The 13,365-nt window shown below is 37.9% G+C and overlaps 1 long non-coding RNA gene across 2 annotated transcripts in view; it reads right to left on the bottom strand.

Annotated features, from left to right (window-relative positions):
- Window positions 1-644: 644 nt before the first annotated feature.
- LOC137473409 (uncharacterized) overlaps window positions 645-13,365 on the bottom strand; it is a 35,651-nt gene continuing 22,930 nt past the window's right edge. For both annotated transcript variants that reach the window (XR_010998776.1, XR_010998777.1), the window contains 3 exons: window positions 9,980-10,081; window positions 8,779-8,922; window positions 645-794 (listed from right to left, as the gene is read on the bottom strand). This is a non-coding gene — a long non-coding RNA (uncharacterized lncRNA). The remainder of the gene's footprint in view (window positions 795-8,778; window positions 8,923-9,979; window positions 10,082-13,365) is intronic.

Raw genomic sequence — 13,365 nt, 5'->3', positions numbered from 1 at the left:
CGCAGCATGCATTACTTCCATAATGGGATTGTGACTTGTTATTGATCTCCATCGCTTTCATCACCACATTCACATCAGCTATTTATGTCAATCTCAATAACTGGTCGCATGTATGTCTATCTACTTGAAGACTTTCAAGAAAATTTGTGAATCTTGCTCATTTTATTCTGCCTTCTGTTTCATTAACTTTGTTTTGCATTGTTTGCTTCTCAAAGCAAAGATTTTTATTTTTTCTTTTTTTTTCTGTTGTTGAATATTAACACTTGCATTGAAACTCTCTTAATTGTTGACCTCCTGTAAGGGAGTGTTTTCCCTTAAGAGCATTCAGATCTTAGGGAGTTGGTGGAATCTTAGATTTCAAATTAGTGTCATCATATACAATCAGTAGGGGAAGAAAATTTGTGTATTTACAGTAGCTGCATTCAAAAGTATTAAAACAAATTTTAAATATGCATAGCCAAAATTGCCACATTACCCACTGAAAGTACCAGTCCTAGTTAGACTCCATGGAATGCAGAGAATGGAAAAAAGCAACACAAGATAATGTCAAAGGAATTGCATAACTTCCATCCATGTCTTCATCTTTCATTTTTAAATGAGGATAAGCCAGTCTCTTAAAAAAAATCCATAAGATTTACCTGTCCCATACCTATCAGGCCCTCGGCCTCTCTTCTTTGCATAGTTTCAGCTCCTGATGTTTCACTTTTTCCTGCTTGCAATATGTTGATAGAGCAATAGAAATAGAGCTGGAACTGAAGAATTTTTCAAAGTTTTTCCATTTTTCTTCAGTTTTCCTGAAATCCAAGGCCAAATGTGTGATTGAAATAAAAGAATTATACAAATCCCTCTGTACTTTACTAAAGAAAAGGCAACACTTATGCATACTAATGACATTTGGAACTATAAATCACAAATAATGGTGCATTTCCCAAAAGGCAAATTCTCCAGAAGACTGAAGATAGAGTCAAAACTGCAGCTCCCTCTCTGAAATGAAGGGAAAACTTGTTTTCCTTTGTATTATTTCATAAGCATGTAAATTAACAGAGGTAATTTCTAGCTCACTTCATGCTTCAAGGAAAATAATTTTCCTCTGCACAGAGTACTGCACACTTAGCAAAACGTCATGATCTTAATAAAGACAATTACATATAATTGTATATAATATAAAATAAAGAGAAAGTCAAATCTATCATGAGACACACCAAACACACAAGGTGTCCTGTATTTTAGTTTCAGACAACTGTATCATGATATTGCTGTTAAATTATACTGAAGTAACACTGTGAGATGTAGAAAGAAATGAGATAAATGCTGGTTCACTGAACTCTGAGACATCAGGAAAATCTGGCATCAAACCCACGCTGGCTCAAAAGTAAATTTTCAAATTGAAAAGGGAGGATACACGATTAGTCATCCTCTGTAATTAGGAGGATGATGATGCAGTCTACTATAGATGACCTTCACTAAGTCACTGTCATTGTGAAACACTGTGTCTTCAGCTAAAAAACTACATAATGCTTGCCATAAAACTGTCTTTTCCAGAAACAACTTTTGTTTCTGCCCCAGATGAGTATTTTTGGATGGAATCTGTTTTAGTCTTCAAGTCTAGAAGGAGTTAGGTCAAACTGGTCCTCATTCTACCTACTGGATAATACCATTCTGCATTTATAGGGTCAGACTGAGGTACCTTAGGGAAGGTATATACCACAACAGACCATGTTTCCTGCTGTCTCCAGTCTCGAATCATGATCTACCTCTCTTTCACTTTAACGCAATATCTTAAACTTTCAAGTATTAACGTAGATGAAGTTTCCCTCTACTGGGCTCATTTTACTACAATTTTCTAGCTATTTTGTCCCTCATGGTCTCTCCCTACACCCTCTAGAACGTGACCACACTGTTCCAGTGCAGGCCCTCTCCCTCACACTCCACCCAGAGGGAGAAGCATGCTGCAGAAGGATGAAGAAATGCTCACAGTACCCACAGTGTGCTGGGATTGGCAATCTCCTTCACTCCTGAGGGAGTCTAGGCCAAGGCCAGACTTGCATGCAAGTAATTTTTAGGCATTTATGCAGTACCAGACTTCTGTGGCAAAGGGCCAAACATAGCTGTGTCTCATTCCAGGCTCCATATAGATTATGGTATCAAACCCATTGACACTGTTTAAGAGGGTACACATTAAAAGGTCCGAAGAGAAATGTAAAATAAAACGTGTGGCCTCCATATGCAACTCTGATCCCCAAACAGGCAAGGATGTAAATCTCTGGTTTCTCAGCAGTTGAAAGGAAAAGCCTGGAATCAGAAACCTGAAGTCCACTATGTCCCAATGCCTATTTTCCACTGGCTGGCTGTAAGTTTTCAAAAAACACCTCACACTTGACAGGGATTAATTGGAGATTAGTCTTTCTGACCTGAAACAGAACTTCAGAGAAATACTGACTAATATCCCCTGTAGCTGTAACAGACTAACATGAAACTGCAGACCCTGGAAAAAAAAAAAGCTCAGCTGAGTAGAAGAAAAACTACAGAATGCTCCTCAGTAGATCTTAGATTCTGTGTAGGATGGAGCTTATATCTAGCCAGGCTCTTCAATAAACCTGCTTGATTCTTTCTGTAACCCCAGTGGATCCAGTTCCCAGAGCTGCCATCCCACTGGTGAAGAAAGTAAAATTTGTCACGTACACTTGAGACTGCTTCACCAAAAAAGAATGTAACCCTACCTGTTGATTCAAGTCACATACAAAATTGTTTTTCCAAAACACTGGACATACTGGGTTGTACTGAACAGGAAATAATAAGAAAGTATTTTTCTCTGTTTACACGTAGGTAGAAGAAGGCTGAAGCAGTTTGGGTATTTCTAGACAGAAGCAATAAGAAAAAGGAAATTAGTATATTTATGCTCCTCTGTGTCCTCAGCCTATTCTACCTACTGCCATAATAGCACAAGCACCCTACAGAGTGCTCTTCTGCACTGATAAAGAGAACCTTCCTGTGACACACACAGAGAGATGCTTGGGCCAGTTAGCAACTCCTGGAGTTACCCCATTTTCAGGGTGTTTATGGATTCTGGATGGCAGGCTGGCATCAGCTATAGCCAGTTGAAGTAAACTGAGCTAAGCATTTCCTCTAGAAGAATGAAAAATGAGTAATTTCATGGCACTGAGTTCAGGGGCCCACAGCACTCTTCTGCATGGTCTCTGCTCCTTTTTGGCCCCAGCCTGACCAGAGCTCAGTGATTAAGTGTGGAGTTGAAAACGCCCTATAATTGTAAGCCTGAGCAACAGATGAGTTTATTTGACTTACACCATATGATGAAAAGACACTGAGCCAGATTAGATATCTTAGTTTACAAACAATAAATGAGGTCATTTGACCCAGAAATCTTTGCTTAAATGTTTGCCTAAGTAGAACATATGGAATATGCACATAAACATATAAAACACAAAAAAAACCCCCTGCTTTCCCATGTGTTTCCAAAGGTGTTTCACAAATATGCACTTTTTTCACACAAATGCTGTATTCATCTGAGCTCACATAAATAAACTTGGTAATATTCTTTGAGAGGTACCTGAAGGTGTCTGTGAGGGTTGTTGGTACTTTTGTAATTTCTACAGGTGTAGTTTAAGCACAACTGTTCACTAGCCTGGATGTAATTGTATTTAGTCAGAAAAACTTCAGAGCAATGCAGATAATAGAAGCTCCTTCTACATTTGGAGGGAATTATGGAGGCTTTTACCTTATAAGAAAACAGTCTACCTAGAGTTTCTTTCAGGAGTTTGTGTTTGTCTTCCAATATTCCTCCCTGAGAGAGCATCCAGAACTAGAGAACACCTCTGTATTATGTTTATGAATTATCTGATAGCACACTGCAGGTTATAAAAATTTTTACTATCTGAAATGATTTAAGGGTCACCCACAAATTGTACAACTGGTTACCTAATATACAGCATGTGACTTTCTCTTCCTTGATTAGATTAAGCAAATCTGAGCCAGGGGCTCAAAATGTGCTTTTCATAAGTGTTATTATGAACAAAAAGGTACTTTCACTAATATTCACAGAAGGAAAATAAAAGCCTCAGGTCAGGAAATCACTAAAGCATGTGTTTAATTCCTCCCCTCCTTAAGAGAGGAGTTATGCTCACACTTAAGTTGCAATGCTTAACTGCTGTCTGAATGCTTTTCTGAACCAGAACCAACAAAGAGGCAGCTGCAGTTCAGTCATCTTTAAACACTAAAAATGGTTTAAAGAGAATGAAGTCTTCTGATTTATTGCAGCAACCATGGCCTTTTAAAAGTTACTAATTTTGCATTTTTCTAACCTCCAATATTCAGTTAATATTGGCTTTCAGCCCTCTGTCCTTAAATTCTTGTGCCCTCATGTGATTGAAACACGCTTAATAGGATAGCCTCCATATGTCCTATTAGACAAAAATTGTGTTTTAAACCTAGATCCAAAAGTAATTGAAGTTAATGGAAAGACTTAATTGTTTTCAATGAGAGTTGGATAAAGAACTGATAGTTTAGCTCTGGACACTCTCTTTTGAACCTACTCACCAAGGTGCTGATCCAACTCCCAGTGAAGTCAATAGAGGGATTTGTGTTGTGATTTGGATAATAATTCTGTTCTTCTTGGAGTCAAATCCCCTTTGTCAATATGCACACGCACAAATACAGAGATATAAATGAAAACAAATGTTTGGCAACTTGTGACAGAAAGTCCAAATCTATATCTGTGTATTTGGGCCAAACCAAAATTGTTATGCTTGACAAAAACATCATTATGCTGATCTGGTTTTGGTTTTTGCTTACTAGTAATTGTTTGGTGAGTATAAATCTAACTTCTCATATTTTATTTTTTTGCATAAATAAATTCTTCTGTCACTGTAGACAGTAAAATGAGAGGGATTTCTATGTAAAACTCTCTGTTCAGACTTGTCATAACTTTGACAAACATAATCCTCTCAGACCAGAATTTTCCATGCTTGGTCTCCATCAAGAGCAATTTTGTTTTTGCCAAGTATGAAGAAGTTTGCTTCATCTCCTTCTTAGTTTCCAAAATACAAAAGGTTTCTCATTTAGGCTTGATCCTACACTCAAAACAAAAGGGATGTGGGCTGGATTCCCAGAGGTGCAGCGCTCTTGCAGTTCCCATTGGCTTTAGTGTTTCTAAAATCAGCTTCTGTGTTTTTAAAACAAGAATTCCAAGCGGATGAGGGAATTCTGACTTGGACACAATGAGCCAAGCGAAGCCTTGGCTAGCAGAGTTGCAGGGAGTAGAGATGTTGCTGATTGCTTCATCTGCCGAGAGTGTGCGTTACGTGCCACACACTGGCTATGCTCTGTGCTAACAGAGCAGCGCTCTTGGTAGCACACAAGGACAGGAACAAGGTGGGCATCAAGGGCAAGACAAAGGGATGGGAAATCTTCCAAAGCTTTGCAGACCTCCATGTTCAACACAACTGAGACAGCTTTTTCTGCTATACAGATAAACAATTTCACAATTTAAGCCGATAACTCAGGCCATTCCACACCTCTAAACAGACCGTTTTTAAGACCCAGTAACAAAATAACTGGTTCAGACCCTGGCATCTTTTCCAGAATGATGCAGGCACTCTGCCATTTTAGGCTGATTCTGGATTGTGCTACCCCTCCAAATACCAGATCAGGCTACTCATTAAACACTGAGGCCATCCTGGAGTTACTTAGCTTGTGTCCTCCAAGACACTGTATTGCTGTAATTTTTACTGCATGAAGCAAATATCAGCAGATTATCCATCTCACTGTGTTCTCAAGATATTAGATGGCCACCTTTGAAGCACATCCATACCCCCTTATGATGATATATGAGATACATGAGAAATATATAGATATTGAAAAGTAGAAGCTAAACTCTAAAGGTCAGTGAACAAGTACCAAAAAATTCAATTGAGACTGGCATAGTAAGAATCACTCCAGTTTGAAAAATAATTTAATTAATTAATCAGTAACCTAACACAGAAAAGTCTCTGGCTATTCATTCTCTGACTGACATAGGCATAAAATACTTCCCTCAACAGGTCTATTTGTTGCAGAAGGAGGGCTTGGGTTATTTTTTGTATGTTTTGCTATGTTTGTTTTTAAACAAAGCCTGCAGAGCCTAGAACATCTGAGAAATAATAATTATAAAATATGAAGTTGCAATGAGAATTTGGAATTATGTAAAAGGTATTTGGTAAACGAATATTAAAAGGGACTAAAGTGACTGACAGTCAAATCCATGACTTGAGAGTAGAAAAGTAAGAGTCAAGAGAAGGAATTCCACCTCCATGGGAACAGAAGATGGAATAGAATATTTCAGTAGGAAAGGACCTACAATGATCAACTGCATATGTGATAGGTCCAGCTGCAAAAAGGTGATAGTGATTTGAAGCCATCTGCAACTGAAGAGAGAAAATAATCTAGATTATACTAAAATCCTGTAGTTTGAGTAGCTACTAATAATTTATGGATGAAAACTGGGTCCCTAGAAGAGTTCACCAGCCTGCTGTGGTGTTTAAGCTTTTGCTTGTTTTATAGACCTCGCTGCTGCTTTTAATGACATAAAGAAAACAAATTAAAATAAATGAAAAGAAAAATGTCCCTCAGCAATAAATAGGCTGTGAATCACAGAACAGCAGTAGCTGCTTTCGAAGGCTAGAATGGTAAATGCACACATGCTGTAACAGCCCCTAGGGCTGACAAATGCCAAAATGCCTGGATGATCTGTTCACTCATGTCCAGGCAGGTACTGACAACAGCTCCTCTCCAAAGGGGAGGCTGCATATTCGTGCTGACATCCACATCAGGTGACTGAAATCCCACCAGGACTTCTGAGCCACACATTTTGTAGCCTGAAGATCAGAGAATGATTTTACGGCATTTCTCCAATACCTGATTTATAAAAGGCAGCAAAAATGGAGAAGAAAGAGGGGGTGCCCTTTCAAATACATCTCTAAATTCAGTTACTAAAGTCATGCTTAGCTTTATATTTTTCCAGACTGATCACTTATTTCAAAACACCAAAAATATGCCATTGAGGGAAAAACAAAAGGAAAGCATTTTTCCAGAAACAATTTTTCTGGAAAGGACATGTTATCATGGTAAAGGGAATTTACATTTTATATTTCTCAAGTCTTGATTAACTTGATTACCAGCTGTGAAACTCCCTAACATCTACTGAATCAGATGGGTACCTTTAGCCTAACTCCTAATTTAAGTCTGAAAACTCTTTTCTGTACGCACTGTGTATTTCAAAACCAGATATTAGAACTCAATATATTTCTTGGGGAACCACCAGTGTTCTTTGTATTTAACCCTGTGACCTATGCCTCTGTATAGGCTAAATTACACCCACCTCTGTGGGAAGCTTTAAGTCCTGAGCCACTGTCTCACAGGACTGGAGGGGCCTGTCTTTAGAAGAACGAAGTTAAGCACAGACAGTGTTTGAGAAAGTTCAGACTGGCAAATTTGGCAGGACAAAAGGACAAGTCTTCAAACTTGCTTTACTTAGCAAGATCCGGGAGAAATGCGCCGACTGTACATTCTCTACCCTCATTATATTCTTGGAGTTTTGACTTCCTCTGTTGCTCCCTAGCCACAGATAGGTATCTAAACACAGGGAAGGCAGAGTGTTTTCACAGCTGCTAGAACCCTGTTACACCTATGGACTGCAGGCCACACAGGGGGAGAACAGCCGCTCGACTATTGAAATAATAAGATGTTGCTTAAGTCAAAAGGTCTTAATTGTGTTGGTTTACATTCCGTTCTCTACCTAGACAAAAAAAAAAAAATGTTGTTAGCAAAAGGAGAGGAGTTAGATTTCTTTGGGGGAGTCAGAGCAGGAGAGGATGCAATCTTATGAAACCACCAACACTTTGCAGCTCTCTGTCTATACTTGACAGTGTATAAATGGCTCTGCATTTCAGAATGTACCAATGCTTCTCAAAAATCGAAGCACCTGGTAGGGCAAAATGGAACTTCAGGAATTATTTTTTTCTTTTCTGTACTATCAGTAAGAAGATGAAGAAGAAAGAAAGGAGTCCAAACTCTGAGACTTCAATTTTTTCCAAGTGAAGACATCATCCCGTTCACAACTGAATATTGCACTTAAAACATCTGAATTTCAGTTGAAAAACAAAGTACCTGTATTCGATATAGGGCTCAGTGTATTTCTAGGATAATCAGAGTCTCTCTTTTCTATCTTATGTTGGCTGATTTTGGCCAATGTCATTTGTCCAGCGGCCCAAAAGAGCATTTATTGCCCTTTATCAATGGAGGGGAAGATTAGCATCACAAAAATCATCTTGTAATTGGCATTGTTGGCAGTGCCAGATGAAAGACAATGCTTCTGAAACACTTAAGAAGCTGTTGCCCAAATCTGCAACTTCTGGAAATTCATGTAGGTCCATTACGATAAATGGAGTTTTGCCAATAGGCCAATTGATGACCTGCTTGTTAAAACAAAAGAAACCCAGCCTTGATCATTCTTTTATTGTTCTGTTTCTTTTGCAGATTTAGAAAATGTAACAAAACTGCTTAAAATAACCCTACCATTTATTATTCCAGGAGCAGTGTTTTCTTAATAATACAAAGTGTGTCTGGAATTTTGAAACACAATTTATTTTTCCATAACATGCCAGGCAATCAAAAAAGTTACATTCCATATCCAGAAGAAAAAAATTGTGGCTGTTACAAAACAAGAAAAAGTAAATCATTAAAAAAAATATTGCTAAGCCTAAAAATCTATAAAATAACACTGACCTTTTTATATACCTCATAAACAGCACAGAGAAATTCCTGCTTCTGCCAAACACTCCAGTTTGCAACGGTGTTCCAAATTTTCATTAGCACAGCAACCATGCTGCCTGATACCCAGGGGCTCAAACTGTTTTCACATTCTTCCTTCTGAGAAAAAGAAAAAACAAATGAGAGGGGGAAAAGTAACTAAAAACAAACCAGACAGGTTTATTCTATATCAACATGACACCTCTGGATAGTGAAACATCTATAAATGATGCAGTTAGGGCTGAAATGTGTCCAACCCAGAAGCCCAGGTTATAACTCAGATTTTGGAAAAGATTGTTTTAGGCATAAATCCTTTCCTTTAAGGTTCTTCAGACCCAGTACCTGTTGTTAGAACAGCACATGCATGGATTGGTAAACAAGGACACTATATTTAAGATCATTTTGAGAATAACTTAAAGTATAAATATCTTTGCAGATTATTAATTTCAGAAGACTGCAGAAAAACATTTGGTGGTTAATTTTTTATTTTTAATTATGCTTTTTTTTTCTACTCAGAACAAACACATTTAAAATTTTCTCAATTTCTCCCATGACATGAAAACAAGATACCATAGAAAGCCTCTTATAGTTTTTTACTATGAAGAGAAATTTACAGGGGAGCATAAGGAAGAGATAAAAATACTGACTGTATAAGATTCAAAGTAGGATTCTAATTTTACCAATCCCAAAATTCCAGATAATTTGATCTAGGATTTTCAACCAATAAGCAGATATCCCTTCCAAATATCTACACTTTCAGTTTTGAAGGTTATGGTAATTACCTGTTTATCTCATGAGACATTTTGCTCTATGAGATGTTCCAGAGCAAGGAAAGTAGTTGGTGGCTGTTCAAGTTTTTCATGCTGTTCATATTGGAATTAAAAAGAATGTGCTAGAATGATTCTTACTAAAAAAAAAAAAAAAAAACATGAGATAGAATTCTCTTATTCTTTCTCTGATGCAAAAAAATAAAAATCAGTCTGAACCAACAACCAAAAAAAAAAAACCCCAACCAACCAAAAAATGGGAAATAGGAATAGACAATAGGAGGAAAAGAAAAACCTGTTGGTTCAATGTTTTTCCATTTCTCTTCCCTGTAATATATAGATGGAAAACAAAACTAATGAAGGGGGCTTTGGGTTGGTGTATGACATTTAGGTGTCACAAAAATCCTCACCAAATATTGTTTCAGCTGCTTCAGAGCACATTCTGCAGTCACATAATGTTGAAGGTACCTGATTCCTCATCAGAAATGTTCAACACCTCCTGGGCCTGGGTCCTGTTACAAGAGAAACAGTTTAAAGGAACTGGAAGTGAAAATAATCTTTGTAGCAGATGATGTGGACAACATAAGTTCATTGTTAGAAAATACTGGAAATTAACAAAAGGGAACCAAAACTGCACCTTTGTATAAAGCAAGCTAAGGATTATGTCAGAAGACAAAGAATGCCAAATAAAAAAAAAAAAAAAATCAAATTTCATTGAAAGATGCAGTTTTAAAGGAAAAAATTTCATCTATTGGACTAGTAAGAAAAAAGCATGAAATCCACAATAACATAAATTTATTCGTCAGAAACATATTTAACAATGCCACGTAAGTGAATAGTGTGATAATTGCTAAGATGTGGCTAAATAGGCAACACTTTATTATTTTAATATTAAATACAATCATGATTTCGTGTTTTCTTGTTCTTTCTTTCACAAGGGCTGTCATAATCCATCAAGAGCCAAAATTGGCCTGTGTTTCTATGTGACTTTATGATTAAATTCCACACTCAAAATTCACAAAGAATAAACCTGATGAAGTGCACGTGCATCTTAATAAGTGAAAGGGACAAATTAATTCATTGTCTATTGAAGCAGTTTTATAATATCTAAACACATGCTGAACAAAGCTGCAAGCTATTAAAACAAATCATACAGGCTTTAATTACAACCTAAATCTGCATTATTAAAGTAATAAAATGACCCTAAAATAAATGTTATGGAAGTCATGTTGTCCCTATAAATGAACACAGCATGAGAGAGTGATACAATAAAACACCCTAACATTAACATGTTGTATGTACCAATGTGGCTTCCCACAGAGCTAAATCAACAAGACCTAACTCTTCTCTTCCATAGCTGTGGGCAAAATTCTCCTCTCCCTTATTTTGCCCTTGTTGGTCACATTCATCAGAGTTTCAGGAGCCTGTGTGGGGCAACATGCGCCTGCTGCGCCCAGCTTCCTCCCCAAGGTCCCTGGAGATCTCCAGCTCTGGGCAAAAATCCTATCAGGAGCCAGATGGGGCAATGCAGAGCTAGGGAATAACTCAGCTTAACTGCAAAAAGAGTCCCAGTTTAAACAATAAATTTTGGCATTACTGTGTGGCAGCCAATTACAACGGAGAAGTCATTCTTGAGATTATCCATGTGAAGAACATTATTCATATGCCATTTACATATGAGAATTTGGAGGGTCAGCCATTACTGTGGGTTTTTTTTTTTCTTCTGGGCAAGCACTGATCTCCAAATGCATGATCTGATATTATTTCCTAAAATAATCTGCTATTTTAGAATACTCGATATGCGATCATGACATTTATGATCTGTTGCAGAGCCTATACTGAAGTCTAGAAGCATTTTAACCACAGTATTTGCTGCCATTTCCTAAATCATCACATCCCACATTGACTCTGAGAATAGAAGAAAGGATGACAAGGGCACTGAAATAGTTGAATGGGAACAGAAGGCCAGAGTTCCTATTTAACCATGTATTTGCCATGGACTATGAGATAACACAAATAAAGGGCTCCTTTCACCTCCTCTGTAACCCAGACTGGGAAATGTCCAAATCCTTCAGTCCAATTTAAGCACATTAGGGCAACTCCTCAGGAGGGTCCCCTTACAAACAAACACTCATTGGTCTCTGTACCTTCTGCCAAATCCCACAGGATCCTTTCTGATTCCTTCTGAGCACTTGTCCTTTCACTTCAGACATGGCAAACAAAACCTAGCCTCACCTGGCTGCACCTACCTTTGAGGTAGAAAGCCACACCATCTCCCCAGGTTAACACCCACAGCTCCCTCAACCGCTCATCAGACATGTTTTCTAGATCCTTCACGACCTTCACTGCTCTTGTTGGGACAGGCTCCAGCACCTCAGTGTCCTTTTCGAAGCCAGGGGCCCAAAACAGAACACAGCACTTGAGGTGCAGCCTCACTATGACTGCAATACTGGTTCTAAGAGATTTCTGACTTCTGCACTGTGCCCCCCTCCCCTCCAAGGGCAAGCACTTGAAAAACAGATGAGAAAAGGAGCACATATCCTCTCTACCATAAAACATGAGATTTAAACAGACATTAGACCACTTCACCTTGTTGAACACCAGCAGGGATTTCTGCTTTATCATAGTGGGCCTAATGTGCTCAGGCCTGAATAAAAGAGGAAGGTGCATCAAGTGGGGCAGCCTTAATTGCTAATTCCTTGAATTATGTTGGGCTCCCACTGAGGCAGGCAGGACACTACGCAGTCATTCTTCTTCAGATGCATTGATAAGAAAAATATGAATGTGAGAAAAGGAAGGGAGGGAAGGCAAGAGGCTGTAAAACTGTGACTGGCTGAATAACAGGTGAGCAAAGTACCAAAGCAAAATTAAAAACTACTACATGGTAATGGTCCCAAAACTGCACACCATGATACAATTATATTCTATATCTTCTATAATATCAAGATATTCATTAAGATTATTGATTGCACTTGAGTGAGAGTGTATACTGGTACCTATGTGTTTAAAATATGCTAAAATTCTTAGCAGTTTCACTGAAGGCCCAATGGTTAGGCATAATTAAAACATTTTAATTTCTCACAGTAGCATATAAGTCTTTTAAGTTAAAAGATATTAGAAGGCTGAATGCTTAACAGATGGCTTTCATAACAACATTCATAAATGAATGACTTGCAAAATAACCAAGCCTTAGATTTTTCACATGATCAGATGAAATATATTTTTTCCTATTGAAATATATATTAGTTATAATATTATATATATATATATAAAATTTCCTATTTCTTATTGAAATTGCCATATTTGCTATATCATGGTAAAATGTTGGTTTTTCCAGTTTCACTCAGGGAAAATAAAACCATTCCACAAGATTCAAATATTGCATTTTGAATGTGCTCAGATTATCCTACTTGACTTTGCAATGAAAGAGGGTAGGAGCTCATACACTTCATTCCCACTGTACAGTTCTGCCTTTCGAAAATGTCTCTCAGCAAACTCTCAGTATTTTTCTGTGCAAACTCAAAATGGTCTGCTTAAACCACAGGTGACCACCGCAAACCAAAAGGCAGCTTTACAAACTACTACCTCTCTTCTTCTTAATTACCAACTTCCACACCCGTGTTTCTGTAGGTTTATAACTTTTTCATGACCTGAAGGACAGAGGAATCACAAATTCATCAATGCTAGCCGGCTTTCCTCTCTCTCCAGGGGTGATGTAAGGGGAGGCAGAGTTTAATACGTTGGTCAGTAAATTACAGCTCAAGATCAGATGCCAGCAGAGGCTCTGTGTAACAGG

This window comes from Anomalospiza imberbis, chromosome 4, assembly GCF_031753505.1.
Source record: "Anomalospiza imberbis isolate Cuckoo-Finch-1a 21T00152 chromosome 4, ASM3175350v1, whole genome shotgun sequence".
Classification (NCBI taxonomy): Eukaryota; Metazoa; Chordata; class Aves; order Passeriformes; family Viduidae; genus Anomalospiza; species Anomalospiza imberbis.
Note: the sequence above shows the minus strand (reverse complement) of the source record. Positions and strands in the feature narration are given on the sequence as shown.